The sequence below is a fragment of the Elgaria multicarinata genome, chromosome 5 (genome assembly GCF_023053635.1).
Source record: "Elgaria multicarinata webbii isolate HBS135686 ecotype San Diego chromosome 5, rElgMul1.1.pri, whole genome shotgun sequence".
Lineage (NCBI taxonomy): Eukaryota > Metazoa > Chordata > Lepidosauria > Squamata > Anguidae > Elgaria > Elgaria multicarinata.
Window position 1 is genome coordinate 138,508,534 of NC_086175.1, and position 14,766 is coordinate 138,523,299.

The following is a 14,766-nucleotide window of genomic DNA, read 5'->3' on the forward strand; positions in this document are numbered from 1 at the left end:
TCGACAACATGCCCAAACATACCGGGAGCACGCTCCTGCCGCCCAGGCTTCAGCCGCCTCGCTTTGTGCATGGTTCTTGGGACGGGAGAGAGATTCTTTTGGAAGCCTGACAGTTTGGGAATGCGGTTCTTACTGACGGCAAAGTCCTCGCTGCTAGGAGATGCCAATGTCTTGTACATGATGTACAATAAACAACCTTGAAGTGTTCGACTGTGTGTGCAGAACAGACGCCTCATCTCGACGTCACTGTCTGGAGCTTTCAGCACAACCTTTTTCGTTCCCATACTACACCCCCCCCCACTAAGCCAAAGCACATGGTACCTGAAATAAATGCATCTTCTTTCCCTGCTTAACCCCTCCCCTCACAGCCTCCCATTTCTTTTCCTTCCTCTGTCTCCACTGCGTTGAATGTTAGATTGTGAGCTCCTTGGGGCAGGGAGCTGCCCTCTTGTACTTTGTACAAGGGCCTTCTCATTTGCCCACCCGTGAAGCCCTATGAAGAGAGACTGAAAGAACTGGGCATGTTTAGCCTGGAGAAGAGGAGATTGAGGGGAGACATGAGAGCACTCTTCAAATGCTTAAAAGGTTGTCACACAGAGGAGGGCCAGGATCTCTTCTCGATCCTCCCAGAGTGCAGGACACGGAATAACGGGCTCAGGTTAAAGGAAGCCAGATTCCAGCTGGACATCAGGAAAAACTTCCTGTTAGAGCAGCACGACAATGGAACCAGTTACCTAGGGAGGTGGTGGGCTCTCCCACACTAGAGGCCTTCAAGAGGCAGCTGGACAGCCATCTGTCAGGGATGCTTTGAGGTGGACTCGATGGCTGTCACACAGAGGAGGGCCAGGATCTCTTCTCGATCCTCCCAAAGTGCAGGACACGGAAGAACGGGCTCAAGTTACAGGAAGCCAGATTCCAGCTGGACATCAGGAAAAACTTCCTGACTGTTAGAGCAGCACGACAATGGAACCAGTTATCTAGGGAGGTTGTGGGCTCTCCCACCATAGAGGCCTTCAAGAGGAAGCTGGACAACCATCTGTCAGGGATGCTGTAGGGTGGATTCCTGCATTGAGCAGGGGGTTGGACTAGATGGCCTTAGAGACCCTTCCAACTCTACTATTCTATGATTCTATGAGAACAAGCAGGTGGGTGATCACACTTGAGATGGCCTTCTCTGCAATGGCCCCACACCTTTGGAACAAGCTGTCATTGGAGGTCCGCCATGTTCCATCATTGTAGGTTTTTAAGAAGGCCTTGAAAATATATTATTTTACTGGGTCCTTCTCATTTATTTATTTATTTGATTTGATTTGATTTGATTGCATTTTTATAGCCAAAGCTCCCTGGGCGGTTCACAAAAATTTAAACCATTCAAAATATAAAACTAACAGTATAAAGACATGATATAAAAGGCAATATAAAAGCACAGCCAGGATAAAATCAGGAGCAGTGCAGAAATACAAATTTAAAATACACATTTAAAACAGCAAAGATAAAATTAAATTTATAGACTGTTAAAATACTGAGAGAATAAAAACATCTTCACCTTCCTATTCTCATGACAGAAGTACTGTTGCTGCTGCTATGGCCATTGCTGTTCTTGCTGTTTTTATTGTAGGCTTTTATAGTTGTTTTTATTTGCTATTTTATTGTGTCTATGTTGTGTTGTGGTTGTTTTTTTACTGCTTTTAATATTTTAACTGCTTTTATGTATTTTATTGCTGTAAGCCGCCTTCGGAGGGCTTCTGCCTTGAAAGGCGGCCAAGAAATGTTTAAAATAAATAAAAATAAATAAATAAAGCGCCAGATACTGATGGAACTGTATTATTATTATTAATAGAGCAGAGAATGGCAAGTATACAGACATGGCCCGTAGAAGACTTCCCTAACCTGGGACCCTCTGGATGAATTGCGCAACAGCTCTCCTCACCATACTGTCTGTGGATGATGGGTGTTCTACATCTGGGGGTCTCCAGATTCAGGAAGGCTGCGCTATAGTGAAGGTCATCTGTTTTAGTCTGGCGGGGTGCTTTTGCCTTTAAGAGCAGCACAATGGGCAGAAATTCAACAGATCAAATCGCTGATGGAAAGGGAAGAGTTATTTGCTGCATTTGGGGTGGGGGTGGGGATCATGCAACAGTTATCAGAAGAGAAGCCTCGCTTGGGGGTTGGAGAGAGGTGACAACCCTGTCTGTGACTGAGAATCAGCTCCCTTTCCCTCCTGCAAGAAGAGTTCTGTGTAATGAAGAAGTTCATGTTTTTTACACTAGCAAAAAAACCTGTTGAATCATAGAATCATAGAATAGCAGAGTTGGAAGGGACCTACAAGGCCATTGAGTCCAACCCCCTGCTCACTGCAGGAATCCACCCTAAAGCATCCCTGAGAGATGGCTGTCCAGCTGCCTCTTGAAGGCCTCTAGTGTGGGAGAGCCCACAACCTCCCTAGGTAACTGATTCCATTGTTGTACTGCTCTAACAGTCAGGAAGTTTTTCCTGATGTCCAGCTGGAATCTGGCTTCCTTTAACTTGAGCCCGTTATTTCGTGTCCTGCACTCTGGGAGGATCGAGAAGAGATCCTGGCCCTCCTCTGTGTGACAACCTTTTAAGTCTTTGAAGAGTGCTATCATGTCTCCCCTCAATCTTCTCTTCTCTGGGCTAAACCTGCCCAGTTCTTTCAGTCTCTCTTCCTAGGGCTTTGTTTCCAGACCCCTGATCATCCTGGTTGCTCTCCTCTGAACATGCTCCAGCTTGTCTGCGTCCTTCTTGAATTGTGGAGCCCAGAACTGGATGCAATACTCTAGATGAGGCCTAACCAGGGCCGAATAGAGAGGAACCAGTACCTCATGCAATTTGGAAGCTATACTTCTATTAATGCAGCCCAAAATAGCATTTGCAGACGTTCAGACGACCCGCTATGCCATAGTTAGGCCGCTAACCCTTCTGCAGCCAATGGTGAGTGATCCTGTTTAAACCGTGGTTATGTAGCCACCCTGGTTAGGAATGGTTCACATGACACAGTACCGTATTTCTTCGATTGTAAGACGCACACTAATTTCAGTACCACCAACAGGAAAAAAAAAACCTAAGGCACACCCGCGATTCTAAGACGCACCCCATTTTTAGAGATGTTTATAAGGGGAAAAAAGTGTGTCTTAGAATCTAAGAAATAGGGTAAGTCATGGTTCACATGACATGCTGAGCTATAATGTTTAGTTCAAAATACTTAACCGTTGTGGCTTAGTATATTGTCTAAACAGGGTGTTAGAGAGCTGACTTGAAACCAGAGCAAAACCCAGCCTCTGCTGACATATGCTGGAAATTATGGGAGTTGAAGTCCACCACATCTAGAGGTTGGGTAAGGTTGGTTCGAAGGCACATGATGCAGCCACCTTGCTGAAGCGAAGCCGGCCTCTGGGTCCCATCAGTGTCTGGATGGGAGACTTGCTTAGGATCCCTGTGAGTGCTGCCTTGAATAGAGAAGGGCATTTGAGAACCATGTGGCATAGTGGTTAGACTGCTGGATTAGACTCGTGGATACCTGGGTGGGTTCCAATCCCCATTCTGCCATGAAGCTCACTGACTCTCAGTCTGACCTACCTCACAGGGTTGTTGTTAAGATAATGCGCAGAGGGGGAGGACGATGTGAACCACCTTGGATTCCTTCCAAGTTTTTTAAAAAAGTAGGATGTTACTGTAATAGTAACGGTCATGGTCATATAACTCAGCAGCTTTCAGATTCTACAAATATTACAGAGGAGATAGTACTGTCTTGTGGCAAAGAAACCAGCTATGGGAAGCTCTCCTCCTGGAGCCTCCTGTTGCTGGGGGAATGCAAAATGCCGCTCCCTGCCTACACAGACACGCGGGGACACGTGGCTCGCACCTTCGCTGGGCTGCCTGCAAGGGGGAGAAAGAGAGAGAGAAGAGAGCGATGCCACTAGAGCCCCTTCGGCTCCAGGCCTGACTCATTGCTGCAGCCTCTGTGTTTGTTTCCAGGCCCATCTGCCTGTGTTCGCAGGAACATGTGGAGACCCAGACGCTGTTTCTCCTCGTTTCTCTTCCCACACATCCTGATGCACCGCTGATGAAACAAACAATGACAAAGAGCTGTGGACTGTCTGCTCCAAGAGGCTGGCTGGCAGCCCTGCCGGATCGTGGCCCCAGGACCCAGATGTCAGGTTGCTGCCACCCCCTCTCCCTCCCCATCCCCTACCCCAGGAGCCGTCCCTCCCGAATGGCGATGTAGCTGCTTTGATTGTGTGGATGTAAAGGCAGCGAGGAGCAAATCTAAGCGGTTCTGTTTGTCAAGCCTAGGGTGACCATCTAGAAAGGAGGACAGGGGCCCTGTATCTTTGCCAGTTGTATAGAAAAGGGAATTTCAGAAGGTGTCATTTGTATGCATGCAGCAGCTGGTGAAATTCCCTCTTCATCACAACAGTTAAAGCTGCAGGAGCCCTGCCCACTTCTGTATCAGGTTGCTCTAGAATAGCAAGGCCATCGAGTCCAACCCCCCACCCTACAGCAGCCCTGACAGATGGTTGTCTAGCTGCCTCTTGAAGGCCTAGAGTGTGGGAGAGCCCACAACCTCCCTAGGTAACTGGTTCCATTGTCATACTGCTCTAACAGTCAGGAAGTTTTTCCTGAGGTCCAGCTGGAATTTGGCTTCCTTTAACTTGAGCCCGTTATTCCATGTCCTGTACTCTGGGAGGATCAAGAAGAGATCCTGTCCCTCCTCTGTGTGACAACCTTTTAAGTATTTGAAGAGTGCTCTAGGGTAACCATATGAAAAGGAGGACAGGGCTCCTGTATCTTTAACGGTTGTATTGAAACGGAATTTCAGCAGGTGTCATTTGTATATATGGAGAACCTGGGGAAATTTCCTCTTCATCACCACAGTTAAAGCTGCAGGTGCCCTGCCCTCTTTTAAATCTGGTCACTCTACTATAGCTCCTGCACCTTTAACTGCTGTAAAGAAGAGAGAATTTCACCAGGTTCATATATACAAATGACACGTGCTGAAATTCCCTTTTCTATGCAACTGTTAAAGATACAGGAGCCCTGTCCTCCTTTTCATATGGTCACCCTAACATACACACACCCTACTCTGGGATGCAATACTTGATTTGTCTTCTGTGTTGCAGAAACTAACTGCAGCCCTTCCGGTGTTCTAAGAACTCTTGGAGTTTATATTTATTTATTTATTATTGCATTTATATCCCGCCTTTTTTCCTCCAAGGAACCCAAGGCAGCATACATAATCCTCCTCTCCATTTTATCCTCACAACAACAACCCTGTGAGGTAGGTTGGGCTAAGAGTCTGTGACTGTCCCAAAGTCACCCAGTGGGTTTCCATGGCCAAGTGGGGAGTAGAACCTGGATCTCCTGACTCCTGGTCAATGTACTCTAGCCGCTACACCACACTGTCTCTGACAGTTCCCCTATCAGATTGTGGCAACAATTAAGGATGAGGACTTCTGCCAGTTTCGCTTCCTCCTGAATTCACATTTTTAAAATTTGAATTCTTTCCATGACCAGATCTACACCAGGCAGGATATAGCACTATGAAAGCGGTCTATGGTCTGTGTCAATGGGCCCCAACAGTTGTCAGTGCACTTCAATACCGCCATAAAGCTGTAGTGTGGCTCCTGCCTTTTATATACCGCTTTCATACCGCCTTCATAGTGCAATATCCTGCTTGGTGTAGACCTGGCCCATCTCGAATATGAAGGAATTCACAAACCTTGGAAAATTCTTATCAGAAAACAAATTGAAATTATTATTTTTTATCTATCTGCACTGGCCAAATCCAATAGATACATGGGAAGGACCACGTCGTAACTCCCTGGCTTAAAGATGAAGAGCCTGTCAGGCAGGGGGTTGGACTCAATGGCCTTGTAGGCGCCTTCCAACTCTGCTATTGTATGATTCTATGATTCTATGAAAAAGAGCTGGCAACCCTGACTCAGCTGAACACACAGCGATTCAAATCCAGACTTTTAACAGCACTCAAAACCACTGGATGGATGAATCTCTCACTTTTGGTTCCTCCTGCATTCAAAATGTTTAAATCTTAAGTCTGTTCTGAATACGAAGGAATTTGCTCGTTTAGGTGCATTTTTATCCAAACCCCCCCAAATCCAAATGACATTTTCTCCCATCCCTAGCACTTTGCACATGGTCAGAGGTACGCAATCTTGAAATAACAGCAGAGCACATTCTAGAGCTGAGCGCTGGCATCAGAGTTCTGGAGTTGGGCCTTAACTCCAAGAGAGCCCATCTGAATAGCTCTTCATGTCCAAAACAAGCCCAGCTGCCTTTTTACACACACACACACACACACACACACACACACACACACACACACACACACACCAGCTGTTTTCATAGAATCATAGAATAGCAGAGTTGGAAGGGGCCTACAAGGCCATCGAGTCCAACCCCCTGCTCAATGCAGGAATCCACCCTAAACCATCCCTGACAGAGGGTTGTCCAGCTGCCTCTTGAAGGCTTCTAGTGTGGGAGAGCCCACAACCTCACCAGGCAACTGATTCCATTGTCGTACTGCTCTAACAGTCAGGAAGTTTTGTAGGGCTTTGGAGAAAAGAGGGGCTGCTCTCCCCAGTGAACCAAAGACGTCTAGGGCTGTGTGGGACGGAGTGACTCACATATCCATCAGGTGCTGCTGCTGTTCCATACACACTGGCAGGTCAACAGGTATCCCAACGACACACTGGAACGGCTTCTCTGGGCACACTTTATACCACCTTTCCCCTACCTGGACTGCAACTCTCATCATTCTCACCCATGCTCTCTGGAAATGATGGGAGTTGCAGTCCAACATATCGGGAGGGGACAAGGTGGTTCGAGGCTGCTGAGTCAGGACCCTCAGTTCCTCTGGCCCAGTACTGATTGCCTTGATCTGCGATGGCTCTGCAGCATCTCTGGCCAAGAGGCAGGGACGGCCCTTGCGTGAGGCAGGGTGAATGCCTCATTCAGGCAGCGGATTGGGAGGGGCAGTGGGTCGGCCACCCACCCCTGCCACTGGGAGAGACCCTGCAGGCCTTTGCTTTGCTGCGCTGCCCCTCTGTTGTGGCAAATACCATAGTCGGAGAACTGCAAGCAAGCAGGAGATGCAGCTTTTTCTCCACCTGCCTAATTTGGCCACAGTGAAACCCTGTGGGCCTGCAGTAGGGCTTCTCCTAGCCCAGGCGTGGGCAGCCGGTTGGCTGCAGGAGGCCCTCCACATCCTAAGTGGCCTGCAGGCCTGTGGGAGGCCCCACCTGAGCTGTCCCCACCTGGGCAGGGAGAGGAGAGCGGGGAGCAGTGGAGCAGTGTGCAAGGGTGAGGTGGGGTGGGGATCCCGGGGAAAGGAGACGTTTAACCCTTCCCTCCCCTGGCTTAGGAAAAAGCAGTTGGTGGGGTGGATGTGTCTTCATCCAGATCATGGAGTGGGGAAGAGTGGCCAGGGCCGGTGCCAGACTATTTTGTGCCCTAGGCAAGGTGATCTACTTTCACCCCTCCCCCACAAAATATCAACTTTGATTTTTAAGAACAGATGTTTCCTGGAAAAAATAAGAAGCACAAAACTTGAAACTGCTAAATTAATTTTAAAGTGCAAGAAATACGTCATGCCAATGATAGCAACCAAATTGGAAAGGAATGTCTATGGCTCTAAAATGCATTATTTATTAGAAATATCACCTCCAAATCACCCCCCACAACTCACACACGCACACTCAGCATCACTCACTCCAAACACACGCATGAACACATGCATTCACTCAAAGACCCCATGCACCCCATGCACCCATACATTCTCTCTCTCTTTCTCTTCTCTTCCAGAAATCCAAATGTGGAGCTGCCCCACCCCCACCCCAGCGTCCCTGGCTTCACTTCAGCTGGGCAGGCGCGGGGCACCATCTCGCCCACCCAGGCCCAGCTGAATCCTCGGGCCGGGCCGGCTCACAGCCAACGCGTGTGAGTGCTGCGCTGTGCCTGGCGGCCCTCTTAGCTTGGCGCTCTAGGCGGCCGCCTGAGTGGCCTCTATGGTAGCACTGGCCCTGGAGTGGGGCTAACCCTGTGTGTGTGTATGTGAGGACGAGTGAGTGAGAGAGTGAATAAATAGGGGGCAGAGTGTGGGTGTTTGTCCATGGAGGGGCAGGGGAAACCCCACTCATCATCAGCCCTGGGTGTAGATCCTGACCAAGTACCCCAAGGAACTCACTGCCACAAGATGTAGTGATGGTCACCAATCTGGATGGCTTCAAAAAGGGGTTGGATAAATTCTTGGAGGCAAAGGCTATCATTGGCTACTAGCCCTTATGGTTGTGTGCTATCTCCAGTATTTGAGGCAATAAGCCTGTGTGCACCAGTTGCTGGGGAACCTGGGTGGGAGGGTGCTGTTGCACCATGGTTCCTGGCCGACGGCTGCCTGGCCCCTGTGTGAACAGAGTGCTGGACTAGATGGACCCTTGGTCCAATCCAGCCTCAGGGCACTGCTTCTGTTCTTATGCTGCCCTCGGTGGGGGCAGAGGGACGGGCTTCAGGACAGTCAATTATGTACAAAACAATTATTATTATTATTATTATTATTATTATTATTATTATTATTATTATTTATTTATTTATATAGCACCATCAATGTACATGGTGCAGTACAGATAACACAGTAAATAGCAAGACCCTGCCGCATAGGCTTACAATCTAATAAAGTTGTAGTAAACAATAAGGAGGGAAAGAGAATGCAAACAGAAGTGTAAACAGGCACCGGATAGGGTGAAGCTAACAATATAGAGTCAGAACAAACTCAATATTTGAAGGCTATAGGGAAAAGAAAAGTTTTTAGCTGAGTTTTAAAAGCAGTGATTGAGTTTGTAGTTCTCAAGTGTTCTGGAAGTGCGTTCCAGGCATAAGGGGCAGCAGAAGAAAAAGGACGAAGCCGAGTAAGGGAAGTGGAGGTCCTTGGGCAGGCGAGAAGCATGGCATCAGAGGAGCGGAGAGCACGAGCGGGGCGGTAGTGTGAGATGAGAGAGGAGAGATAGGCAGGAGCTAGACCGTGAAGAGCTTTGAAGGTCAGCAGGAGAAGTTTATATTGGATTCTGGAGTGAATTGGAAGCCAATGAAGAGATTTCAGAAGTGGAGTGACATGGTCAGAGCGGCGGGCCAAGAAGATGATCTTAGCGGCAGAGTGGTGGACAGAGACCAGCGGACTGATGTGAGACGAAGGAAGGCCAGAGAGAAGAAGGTTGCAGTAGTCCAACCGAGAGATAACCAGTGCGTGAACGAGAGTCTTGGCAGAAGAGACAGACAAAAATGGTTGAATCCTGGCAATATTATACAGGAAGAAACGACAGGATTTAGCTACTGCCTCGATGTGAGGAGTAAAGGAGAGCGAGGAGTCAACTATAAAGCCAAGGCTACGAGCTTCCTTGACCGGAGTAAGCGTGACATCGTTGACAGTAAGAGAGAATGAGAGGTGAGGAGAAGGTTTAGGAGGAAAAACAAGCAATTCAGTCTTTGTCATGTTAAGTTTCAAACGACGATGAAGCAGCCAGGCTGAGATATCTGAAAGACATGCCGAGATACGATCGTGAACATCAGGAGAAAGTTCCGGAGATGAGAGATATAATTGTGTATTGTCGGCATACAGGTGATATTGGAGGCCGTGAGATTGAATAAGCTTACCCAAGGGCAGCATGTATAGAGAGAACAACAACGGGCCAAGCACCAAGCCTAACAGCAAACAAAAATGCTTAACTATTAAAATGGTTTCAGCCAGTTAAGATGCCTGGGCAAATAAGGAGGTTTTTTTTTCCCTAGTGCTGAAAAAATTGCAATGCAGGTGGCAAGCAAGCCTCTTCCTGGAGCCTACTCCAGAGCAGCCCATGCTGCCACTGTGGCTGGTGCTGGGGAGCAAACCCTCTCTTGCGTTGCTCCACGCCATGCGCTTCTGATACATGCAGCAACACTGGACTCTCGTGTACAATTCTGGCCGCTCCATCACAGTAAAGAGACCACAGGGCCAGGAAAGGGGCACGAAAGAGCCACCTAAAAGCGTCCAGAGGGGCAGAGCTCCTTTTCCGCGTGAAATGTTTGGGGCTTTTTCATCTAGGAAAAAAAAAAATGAGAAAGGAAACGAAGGGACCTACAAAGCTCACGGCAGAGTTTGTAGCATTATGCCTGGTGGTGTGCGGAGAAAGTAGATGGAGAAATCGTGATCTCTGTCTCTCGTCATACAGGGAAACTGGTGAGCAACAGCAGGCCATGGATTTCAGCCTAAGAGAAAGAAGAGGTTTTTCGCACAACGACCATGTAATTAATGTGTGGAATTTGCTGCCATACGAGCCACCAGTCGGGAACGGATTCATGGAGCATAAACCCAGGGCCGCTAGTCACAAGGGCAGCACGAAAGCTCCCCACCCAGTATCAGCAAGCCAGTGAAAGCTGTTTGCCGGGGAGGGCTCTCGCGGTCCTCCTGTCCGGCTCCTGGGCTTCTCAGAGGCCTCTGGTTGGCCACCGTGAGAAACTGGACTGGAAGACCTCCGGATGATCTGATCACCTTCCGTAGAGGCACAGGGAGTCAGATCTTCAAAATAAATCGGTTTGTATTTATTTATTTATTTATTTATTACATTTTTATACCGCCCAATAGCCGAAGCTCTCTGGGCGGTTCACAAATGTAGGAATGCATACAAATGTATGTAGGAATGCATACAAATCTGGTAATTCATAGCAAAGCCTGCTCATATCCGCAGAGAGGTAAAACAAATATTCACCCAGAAAAATCTCCATGGGAGATTTATTTATTGGGTGGGGATGTCTTCTCATATGCTACTAATGTAAGGTAAGGGACAGCTGCTCTTATTCTGCACAGCTATTAGGAGCGCAGGAGCCCTGCTGCTGTCCTCCTTGGCGCCTGCTTGTTCTACTCTGACGTACCAATGCTTCCTTGCAGCTCAAAACTGGAATCTGGCGAGTGGGAGGGAGGGCGGCGATCATTTTGCTAAGAGAGAATCAGTACCAGAACTTGTTTTACACGCCATGGCTCGCTCCTGGAACAAGAATATGTGTAGTGCTTCTGTTCATGTGCAGAGTGGCTATCTCTCTGCAGTGAGTAACCAACGCTAGCCCCTTCTCTTACTTACCCCCGCCCCATCCTAGGGGTGCCAGGCTCCGGGCTGCCTTTGGCCCTGGGGTTCCTCCGTCCTTAGAATTCAAGCAATACTGGATGAGGATGATTGCCTGGATGGCCGCTGGGCGGCCTGTTGGGAGTACCGGTTCACAGCCAGTCATTAAGCCTGTTTGGTACGGCTGGAGGCAGCCGTGGGATGGAGCTGCCCAGAAAATTAGCCATGCTGACTGCCTTCATTATTACCTCTCCCACCTTGCTTGCTCAGCCCAGAACAGCAATTAGATGCAGATCGCGCAGCCGCTGCGCAGGAAAGGAACCCGGCCTCTGGGCTTCGGAAAAGAACGAATTGTGCCCATCAACCTCCTATTAGCTGTAGTGGCTGCTAGGGAGCCAGTAGACATGCATCTTGCTGCTTTTCATTAAAGGGGTGTGAAGCTTTGCAGGGAGCAGCCTCTTCTCTATTTTGACGTAATGGGTCACTTTCCAGTTAATGGTGTGCCAGCGTTTGCCGTGTGTGTGTGTGTGTGTGTGTGTGTGTGTGTGTGTGTGTGTGAATGTGAATGAGTGAGTGTGAGCATATGCATATGTACACACACACACACTCAGGACAGCAGTGCTTTCTAAACACCAAGCTGTGCTTTAATATGCCAGATGTATGGCTGAATTAAGCGCATTAATGCTCTTTTGGGAATCTCTGCAGCTACCCGAATTGTACTGAAGTGCCTCTGCTATTATGCAACGCTGCAACTACTGGACAATATTATGGTGGATGTTTTTTTCATTAATCAGCAGCATTTGGATTTTGCTCTCGGAGTGTGTGCTGAAGGCTGGGGAATGTGCCCAACATTTCTGTAGGGCACCACGTTGCGGACGGCTGCTCAAGACTGAAACTACCTCAGAGTTCGGACTGGTGGCATGTATATACAGAGCACACATGGTGTGAAGGCATGGGATGCTGCAACATTGATGAAGCTAAGTGGGTCTAGGCCTGGTCAGTGTCTAGAGGGGTGACTACCTGGGAACCCCATGTATATTTGATTCCTGCAATTTATTTATTTATTTATTAAATTTATATACCGCCCCATAGCCTAAGCTCTCTGGGCGGTTTACAAAAGTTAAAAAACAGTGGACATTAAAAAGTATACAAAATTTAAAACCATCAAAAAATATAAAAACAACAGTATACAGTATCTATTTTAAACAGCAACAGTTCTGGGGTCCATTAAAACCCCCCCACAAACTTAGCATATGTTGTTAAATGCTGTTAAATGCCTGGGAGAAGAGAAAGGTCTTGACCTGGCACTGAAAAGATAACAATGTTATCCTCATCGGGGAGATCATTCCATAATTGGGGGGGCCACCACTGAAAAGGCCCTCTCCCTTGTTGCAATAAGCAGGGGGTTGGACTTGATGACCTTGTGGGCCCCTTCCAACTCTACTATTCAATGAGTCTATGTTTGCTATAAAAAAAAAATGGTGTTACAACAGTCAGCCTTCCTTGGTCATGCATCAAAGATGTTCTGCAGAAGTCAAGGCCTGTATATTCATCACAGACCTTATTGTGTTTGACATGGTTCTGGCATGCAGGCTGTTTCCTACATGAAATTTCTGTGGAGGAAAGTTCATGGAAATCTTCACCTCGTATAATGGAAATTTCCTGTCGTACCATGTGGTCGTACCAGAGATTCTGGTAAGAATTCTACTCCTGATGCATGGAAAAGGCAGAGATGGCTTTCATCAAAGCACTGCAAATGATTATGGAACAATTACACCGTAAACAGATGCTGCGCTATCAGCCAATAATCTCCGTAACGTGTTAACAGTCGATCCCCAAACTGTAAAGGTGTGTCCTCCTTTCTTCTCTCACCTTCTCAAAGTAACTCCTCTTCTGCAACGGACCGTCCTTAGCTGCTCCTGTCCATCCTGTGCAACTCCTAATCAATGTTCCAGCCGTGATAAGGGGGCAGAACACTGCACAGCCGTTCAGGTGACAACTCAATGGCGTGAAATGAGCATGACATGAAAATCCCTTTGGGGCAGCATTGTAGCCTTTAAGGGCCACCAAGAACCAGCCCTGAGGGCTAACGGCGCCTGGCCGGCTGCTTCCTGTAGGCAAGCATTTCTGCTGTGCAAGGTTATGAGTGGGGGGGGGGGAAGGAGAGGGCTGCGGCCCAAGGCCCACGGCTCAGAGAATCAAGGGCAGCGTGTGCCAAAGACTGTCCTGTCACAAGGACACAGAGGGCCTTGTCTTGTTCCGCACTGCTCTCTCTGCCCTGAGCAGCAAGTCAATATTTCTCTCTCTCTCCTTTTAATATCAGAAGAGATTCAGCACAGACCAGAGCAAAGCACAGCCCCGGAGCACCTGGTCTGCCTGCGGACGTGGAGCAGCTACTGCCTGGGAAGCCAACAGGGCCGGATCAAGGCCATGAGGGACCCTGGGGCTCCCTGTCTGGAGTGGGGCCCCTACTCTGCCCCCAAGGCTAAACTCACTCAAAGAATTTGATTGTGCGTGTGCCCACCCCCACCCCACTCACCCCACGCCACACCCACACCCACACAGAGTCAACAAGGGACCATAATAATTCAAAGACAATTTTCAATACAGATTTTAGTGGAAACCATCCTCCATGCTTTCCTGGAAGCAAAAGACTAATATCTCTTCTAGGGTACAGAACTCAGATACAAGGTTGCTTTTTGCAGCATGCAGCACACAGCCACAGAAAACAAATACACATCAAAGTGAATGCTCTCTCTCTCTCTCTCTCTCTCTCTCTCTCTCTCTCACACACACACACACACACACACACACACTTACTTTATCAAGAAAGAGACAAAGTTAGACTACCTTAACTGCCTCAGTCAGACATAACAACCCAACACTCTTCAAATACTTGAAAGGTTGTCACACAGAGGAGGGCCAGGATCTCTTCTCGATCCTCCCAGAGTGCAGGACACGGAATAACGGGCTCAAGTTAAAGGAAGCCAGATTCCGGCTGGACATCAGGAAAAACTTCCTGACTGTTAGAGCAGTGCGACAATGGAATCAGTTCCCTAGGGAGGTTGTGGGCTCTCCCACACTAGAGGCCTTCAAGAGGCAGCTGGACAACCATCTGTCAGGGATGCTTTAGGGTAGATTCCTGCATGGAGCAGGGGGTTGGACTCAATGGCCTTGTAGGCCCCTTCCAACTCTGCTATTCTATGATTCTAGGACACTTACTCACAGCCAGTGCTGGTCCAGGACATAGAATCATAGAATGGTGGATTTGGAAGGGGCCTCTAAGGCCATCCAGTCCAACCCCCTGCTCAATGCAGGAATCCACCTTAAAAGCATCCCTGACAGTTGGTTGTCCAGCTGCCTCTTGAAGGCCTCTGGTGTGGGAGAGCCCACAACCTCCCTAGGTAACTGGTTCCATTGTCGTACTGCTCTAATGATCAGGAAGTTTTTCCTGATGTCTAGCCAGAGCGCTGACCCAGGACATAGAATCATAGAACAGTAGAGTTGGAAGGTTTCTGTCTGGGTCCTGCCTGAGGAGGATCAGCAAATGCCTTCCATTTCTTATTGGATGATCTGGGCCAATCACTACCCCTCATTCTAACCTACCTCAAAGGATTGTTGTGAGGATAAACATAGAGAG